We start from the raw sequence: 8431 nt of genomic DNA on the forward strand, positions 1-8431 counted from the left end.
ATTTTATATATATTATAATATATGAATGGTATATTTAAGATAAAGATCGATAGAAAAAAAAGTTAAGTACATTTTAGCATAACATATTTGTGAAAGAGATCATGATTATCACAAAACTTTCACGTCTTCCTGTAGATGTGAAATATAGAGATAGTAATAGTACAAGAGCCGGGGAGAAAAAAATACAATTATTTCACCCCACTTTTTTATTAATTTAATGAAAACTAGGTATAATTACTAGTCAAAATTGATGAGTTAGCCAAGTATAGGTAGGGGAAATAAAAAATAGCGACTGATTCAAAACCTTAAAAAAAACATTAATTTTTCATGAGCTTAAAATCTAACAACACTAGAAAATCTAAGAGAACATTATTTAAAGAAGAGTAAATTTGCTGAAATATTAGCCCTAAAAGAGCTATTTAATCCAATAGTTCTCGAGATATAGCTTTTTAAAAAGCAAAATTTCTTAAAAATCTACTGGAAGATTAGTAGTTAGTTAATTTATTTTGAGAAATATATTTCTAGATTTATAAGACGCACATATGTCTGCCAACACTAAAAATAAAGGAAATTTAACTTACTATGAAGTAGTTTATGATACTTATCTTCGTAGGGGTAGTAGTTTTATGATATCCACATATGAATGAATATAAATTTGTCCGAACAACTATAAATTAATTTATATTAAAAAAATTCATGAAAAGTATTACTCCTACGAAGATAAACTACTTTAATTTATTATTTAAATTTCTTGAGACAAGGTAACTATTTATTAAATAAATCAAAAATTTGTATCCACTTTTGTCTGAACACTTTTATTTTTCACCTGTCCAACGTTTCGGCCATTCTAGCCATCCTCAAGGACATCTTCAATATATTTCTTCCTCACATTAATTTAAAGTTTCTTTTGCAGGCTATTCTGCCCAGGTCATTTTCTTTATTATAAGTTAAAAGCCTATTTTTTAAATTTTAAAATCATTAATATTTAATTTTTCTTATATAAGATTATCCACAATTAATAAAGAGTTTTCACTGAGTTTTTGAAGTTTGAGCTCTACTGAAAAGTTGATTACTTTTGACTTACTACACTTTTATTCGAGATACGCAATATCAAAAAGTAATTTCAGTAAACTTTTTTGAATTTTCTTTTTAGAAATAAATATGATTTGCTTATTCCTAAAAAAATATTTTGTTGACTTGCTTTAATTCAAGACTCATTACGTTTTTGTAATTTTTTGTGAATATAATATCGCTTAATGGAATCAGTAATTTTTCTTTTTCTTATTCTTCGGAAAGAGACTATTTGATTTGTACATAGCAACTGTGAAAACACATATACCTTCTGAGCTATACACCATGCGTTTAATTTTGTTAATAATTTTTTTTTTATTGAAAAAATCGGAATAGCCTTCCTGGGAAAATCCTGAACATTTAGCAAAAACCTCCATTACAATCGAATTAACGATAGGGCAATGAAGTACGAACAAAAAATATCGATTTTTATATATTAGATCTAACATTTACAAAACATTACCAGATATTTATAAAAAACATCGTTTTTGGGTAGACGCAATTTTTCCAGCTTCCATCCCTGAATTATTTAATAAAAAGAGGAAGAAATAAAAAATTGGATATTTTAGAATAGATATTTTATTATATGGGAAAATGTTTCGGAAGTAAAGTGACGTAATTGGAGCATTCAGCTTCCGGCTTTAATTAAGTGGATATCGTAACCTTCGCACGGCCAAGTTTAAAAATTAGGAAACCTACAATTGTAAAAAAAAAAAGTTAACTTGCAATAAATTTTTTGAGGTTAAAACTTCCAATTTGAATATATTCTATTTTAAATTATCATAATGTTGCACAACGTTTGGGAACTATTGTCCTATATTCATGTACTTTAATAAACCTACAAATAACAATAACTCACTATAATAGCAATCCATGTGTATTTATAATTCATATAATTATATTTATCTCATAATTAGTCAAACTTTTAATTTCACAAGGGGAAAAAATATTTTGTGAAATATTTGGAATGCTATGGAATAAGCAAATCATATTGTTCCTATAAAGAAAACCCAAAAAAGTTTACTGAAATTCCTTTTTGGTATTGCATATCTCGAATAAAAGTGTAGTAAGTCAAAATCAACTTTCCAGTACAGCTCGAACTTCAAAATACAGTGACAACTCTTCACAAAGGAATTGTCCGTTACCAAGGGGTCTCTACTGGTAAAGGGTATTTTCTTATCAAAAATTAATACATATTTAAATATATTCATTTATATATCAAAAATATTTTTTTTTAAATTTAGAGAAGCAAATCATATTCACCTGAAACCCTTAAATATCATTTTTCAAAGAAATTAAAAATTAGAAATTATTCACCTTGATTTATTTGGAGTATTTTTTTTTTTCTTCTGGTGTTCAATATTCACAAACTCGTTATAACACCTTTACTTTTCACCTACTAGTACAAGAGCCGGGGAGAAAAAAAAGGCAGTCATTTCAACCCAATTTTTGATTACTTAAATGAAATTGTGAATAATTACTAGTCAAAATTGATGAGTCTGCCAACTACAGTGAGGGGCATAAAAAATGGCAACTGTTTTAAAACGTTAAAAGAACTTAATTTTTCATTCGAAGCTCTTATGTTAGTAGCATTAAAGCTTTAATATCTTTAAAACTACCAACAACACTAGAAACCTAAGAGAACATCATTTAAAGTGGAGTAAATTTGATAAAATGTTGGAGCTCATATAGCTATTTACGTTCAATAGCTCTCGAGATATATCAAAGGAGTTGTCTGTTACCAAGGGGTCTCTACTGATAAAGGGTATTTTCTTATCAAAAATTAATATATATTTAAATATAATCTTATTAAATATATCTTATCAAAAATATTTTTTTTAAATTTAGACAAACACAGTTTATATATTGGAAGATCTTGTGTAGTATATAAAAATAAGATTTACTAGTAAATTAACTAGGGTATGGCTAAAAACGATTTAAAATATGTAAACATTTATATAAAAATGAACAAAGTAAATTAAAAAAAAAAAAAAGATGTACAGTGAAAAGTATAAATGAACAAGAATTACAAAAAAATTTTGGACAATTAATGAAAACGGAAATAAGAAATAAAAAGGAATTTTTTTTTTTAATTTATTGATATTTACAACTGTACATAAAGTAAATTTGAAGTGATATCATAATGGTATGGTACAAGCATGTAGAGAAACTACCCATTGGTAGCAGTCTAAAAACATTTTTACAATATAAGGTCTCGAGGCCATCTTCTTTTCAGACGCTTCGGAGGATTGTCCGGAATGAAAGAGGAAGCAAGGTTAGAAACTAATGGGTTTGAGTGGTAAAGGAGTTTATAATGGAAGAATTGATATCTGATTCGGGCTAGATCGGCAACATATGGAACATTTAGGTCTTTATGTATGATTTTATTTGTGACATAGTAAGGAGCATTGAGGATTTTACGAAAGATTTTTGATTGTAAGGATTGAATACGAGGGGAAAGCGAAGGTTTAGTGGAGCCCCAAAGCTCAACTCTATATGTCCAGATTGGCCTTATTACAGTGATGTAGATTAGTCTTTTGTAATGGATTGGAAGTTTAGACCGTTTGTCTAGTAAGTACTGTAATAGTCGAAATCAACGTGCAGTTTCCTTTTCAATCTTGTGTGAGGATTCCAGGTTAGTCGTTTCCCTAGAAGTCCAAGGTAGCGGATCTGTTCTACAGGGGTAAGAGCAACATTATTAAAGATACTGTAGGGCAGTCGGTAGGTTTACAACGAAGGGTAAAGGTGATTTGATGGGATTTGTTGAGACTTTTTTAATCCTCCAATTACGACACCATTCTTTGAGGGCTGTGGGATAAAAAGTTAATATAAAAATACAATTCATAATAAAAAACGGAAAATAAGGAATATAAGAATAAAATAAAGGGAAAATAGTGAAAAAATATGATATATTTTTCCCTTAGCGGGAAACAGTTTAATTCACTCGAGGACAGCAAAACACACAGTTATATATTTTAATTGATTAAAAATATTTACAAAAATCTGAAGTTTTTATTGAAATCACAAGTCAAAAAACGCTACGAACTTATTTTACAATCCAATATAATTCTTTTTTATATGTTATAATTTCCGTTATAAAATTGTCTATTTTGTAATTTTTGTTTATTTATACTTTTCAGAGTACATCTTATTTTTTTAGACGAAGTTTATTTATAATTTAGTGCTCTGTCTAGGTACATTATATTTTATAAATTTTAATGCATATTAAAAAAAAAAAAAAGAAAAGAAACTTGAAGAGCCCCTTTGTGGAGTTCTAAACTGCTCTAACCAACTGTTGGACAATATCCAGTTTTAGCTTGGATAATCTGTCCAGAATTGGGGATTATTTTGGGGAACTAAACTTGGCAGACTTATCAATTTGGACTAGTTATTATACATATTTGTCATTAAAGTAATAAAAAATTGGTGTAAAATAACTAAGTTTTTTCCACCGGGCTCTGGTACTATCAGTTTTTTTCTCTGAAACCGTTTCGAAGACGTGGAAACAGACACAATTTGGTTGTTTTACAGGAAATGTACTAAAAGTGATTGTGTGAACGCAAGCTTTGGTTGACGGTAAAACCGTAACCAGTGTCGTGTGAACGGGGCCAGAAGTCGTTCCGAGTAGTGTAATTATTAAGGTTCTCAACTTTGATATTTTTTAAGTGTTCAAGAAAATTTTAATTTGTTTGAAACGCCGCAATCACTAATCAAGTTAGTTTCGTTTTATTTTATTTAGCTCTTAAGCTATGGAATGATGTGATGAAAATGTTGGGGACTTAAGTTAGCTTTAGGGCCAAAACGTTTGAATTTTTGAAGGAATCTTTAAATGTTAAACTTAAATAACATGACATTTACTATTACTAAGTTTAATGACCTCATTACTTTCGATCAATACCGTGAAGTAATGAGGTGTGTAGGTTCAAAAGCAGCTCCATCCAAATTTCAGGAAATCATGTTAGGTTGGTAATATTTTGTAAGTTATAACCTGAACCTGTAAGTTACCTCCAGAGCATTCTTATGTTGTATTGTGTTTATTAATTATCTTATCCAAACATGGCGCAGTCGGTATAATTTTTTTCTTTTACTGGCCTGGCATTCTGTCTGATGTTACAAACCTTGTAAGTTCTTGTACTTATAACCGCAAATTTTGATTTACCCTTAGTTATATGTTTATCGTTTATAGTTGCCCACGATCAGCGGAGAAGGGGGTGAGTTAAAGGAAAATAATAAAAAAAAATAAAATAAAATAAATAAATAAATATAATCGCAAAAGGAAAAAAAGATAAAACAATAAATAATTACTCCTTAGGTGCCACATTATTTTTTTCTTGGAAATAACGAAAACCCCGAAGTATTATGCCCACAATATAGCTAAAATATACCACTATATAAACAATTGTTGAATTATGACCATTGGCAAATACCTTTACATGTAGATAGCAGAAAACCTTGGGGTGTTACCTACCCACCTGTTGAATTATCGTAATATTCCGTGAACAACAACAAAAAAAACATATGCAAATCAACAAGTTGAAAGGAGAGAAAGAACAGCACAACTATATGTACAAAAGTTTAATAATAAGAAGAAATATATATACAGAGAACGAAAAAGGGAAAAAAAAGAATTCTAATCAATTAATAAAACAATTAAAACTTATAGGTTGACTTAACCTTAATAACTATATTTACATTATTATCCAAAAGAGTATAAAAGTGAATATAAAATAAAATTTAGTTCAAACCCCACGTAGTCCTTGGGTGCACTCCAGAGCCCTGTTTCATAATGAAAGCTAATAGTATTAGTTCATAGTACAAGTGTAGAAACTAGTGTGGTAATAATACTAATACTTATTTTTTTCATGATAGGGATGACTATTAGTGATATTACAGGAATTAATAAATACTAAAGTACAAGTTACTATTGTACAAGTCTGTGTAATTGAATTTAGATAAATCTACAAGACTAATAGTATAGACTTTATTATGAAACAGGGCCCTGGCCGAACATTTTCCGATATTACCTTTCTGGTCACCGTCTCACCACTCCAGAATTATAGAGATGTAATGCCGCAACTCTCCTATCCAGGACATGCTGAAGAAACGTCACTGCACTATATCCCCACTTCGAGTGTTATGACCGTCCATTGAAGTAGAACACCATAATTTTGAAAAACAAAACATACGAAGACATTTCTCATATGGTGCTATTTCGGTTCAAACAGTAAAGACAGAGGGCCTTTAAACTATTACCACTTCACATTGAACAATCGTAACGTGTTCCAAAATCAAACTGTCACCTTCCCAAAAACAAAACCCACTCGTCTAAAACATATCGCTCGTGTTTTGTTTTTCCCATGACAACTGTAACACCTCTTGTCTACACAGATCTAGCCAGTGTTTTTATTTCATCATAGCAACCATAACATACTGTTTGTCAAAGATTCCGAAGGTCCAATATTAAAGAACCTCTTCTCTCTCATGAGATCCCACCCATCCCATTCTATAAAATTGTTATGGATATTCTTGAGTTTCGGACTACTATTCTAGATAGATTGAGTTAAAGAAACTCAAAGACAAAACTTCATCATTATTAATAGAGTGTCTTAAAGCCAATTTTTGTCTCTTATGGAATCCCCGAAATCATAGTCACCGATAATAATCATTTTTAAATTGAATTTAAAATTTTTTCAGACTAATGGAATTTTTTAAAGACTAATAATATTAGTTTGTACTTTATTATGAAACCGACCCCAGAGCAGTTCCTCATGTTGTATTGTGTTTATTAATTATCTTATCCTAACAAAGCGAAACAACTTCTCATTGACATGGCGATCAATTTTGAGAAATTTTTGTTATTGTATATGTTAACGCCATATTTTATAATTACTTTTTAGATATCTTGTGAATAGTATTAGTGGTTAATAAATGACATTTGTATTATTTTAATTAGAATTAAGTTATTTGAGAAGAAAAATATGTATGATTAAAATTGTGTAAAAGATATAGTTGCTAAGGGTTGATAACCGTCGCCTAGCAACAGGCCGACCGTCTTCATTATCCTGCTAAATAGTGGCCATGATTGCATGGTTAGAGAGTAAAATACGCACACACTTTATGTAACTTTATTTATTTTAACACATTTATGTGTTTTACTTTCTTAATAAATATTTTATCTCCACGATCTTTTTTAATGTTAGATTACTGTTTATCTAACGTCTTTCGTTGATCTGCACTCTAGCGACATTTCCTGCAATTTAAAAGAGTTTATCCAGAATTTCTGCCTGTAACAGTAAGTTATTTCTCTCGTATCTTGTATTTCTTAGTTTCTTCATTTACTATTATCCATTTTTCTTCTTCTCCCTCATTCTTTTTCAAAATATTGTTTTTATTTTTTTGTACTCGTTTATATAACTAAAAGGTTTTTAATTTTATACTCATCAATATAGCTTGCTTACCTACTGTATCATTTGTTTATTACTCACATTTATATGTATATAAATAATAATATTATCAATCTACTACTGTCTAATTCCATAGTTTATATTTCCATTTCATTGTTAAGTATATTTCCAAATTTGTAAGTCTATTATTTATTTTTTCTCTGAATGATGGTTTTTATCTCTTTTTTCTTTTTATAGCCCCGATGAAAACCTGAAAATCAGTTCGAAACGTCGGCACAAATAAATAACCTTTTTTTTATTTATGTTTCTTCTGCTGACCGCTCCTCCCGATCATCTTCCCCTCTTATATATCTACGGTCAACTATTGTCACCTCGTTATTAAAATTCTATAAAAAATAAATAAATGTATTTTCTAAAAATAAATAAATGTATTTTTTAAAAATAAATAATTTAATTTCTATCCATTTTAGTCTCAAAACATTTTATTTTTCTTATAAGTCCGACGTTTCGGCCAATCCGGCCATCCTCAGGGACTATCTACTTAATACAATTTTGGAATTATATAACTCAAAAAACTTAACTCCATGCAGGCCATTCAACATTTTCTAATTAGTCAATATTCACTTAAAACCAAAATTATAATCATTTATCACAGTCACTATTCCTTAAAAACTTTATCACAAGTATAAATTATATAATTCCAAAATTATATTAAGTAGATTGTCTCTGAGGATAGCCGGATTGGCCGAAACGTCGGACTTATAAGAAAAATAAAATGTTTTGAGACTAAAATGGATAGAAATTAAATTATTTATTTTAAAAAAATTTACCAGTCTCAAGAAAGTTTTAAGATTATAAATTAAATAAATGTAATTAGATTAATAACGAGGTGTAGATAGTTGACCGTATATTACTCATTGGAGAAGTTTGTCGGGGGGTGCGGTCAGCAGAGAACA

The sequence above is a fragment of the Halyomorpha halys genome, unplaced genomic scaffold (genome assembly GCF_000696795.3).
Source record: "Halyomorpha halys isolate HHAL.00 unplaced genomic scaffold, Hhal_1.1 Scaffold28.1, whole genome shotgun sequence".
Lineage (NCBI taxonomy): Eukaryota > Metazoa > Arthropoda > Insecta > Hemiptera > Pentatomidae > Halyomorpha > Halyomorpha halys.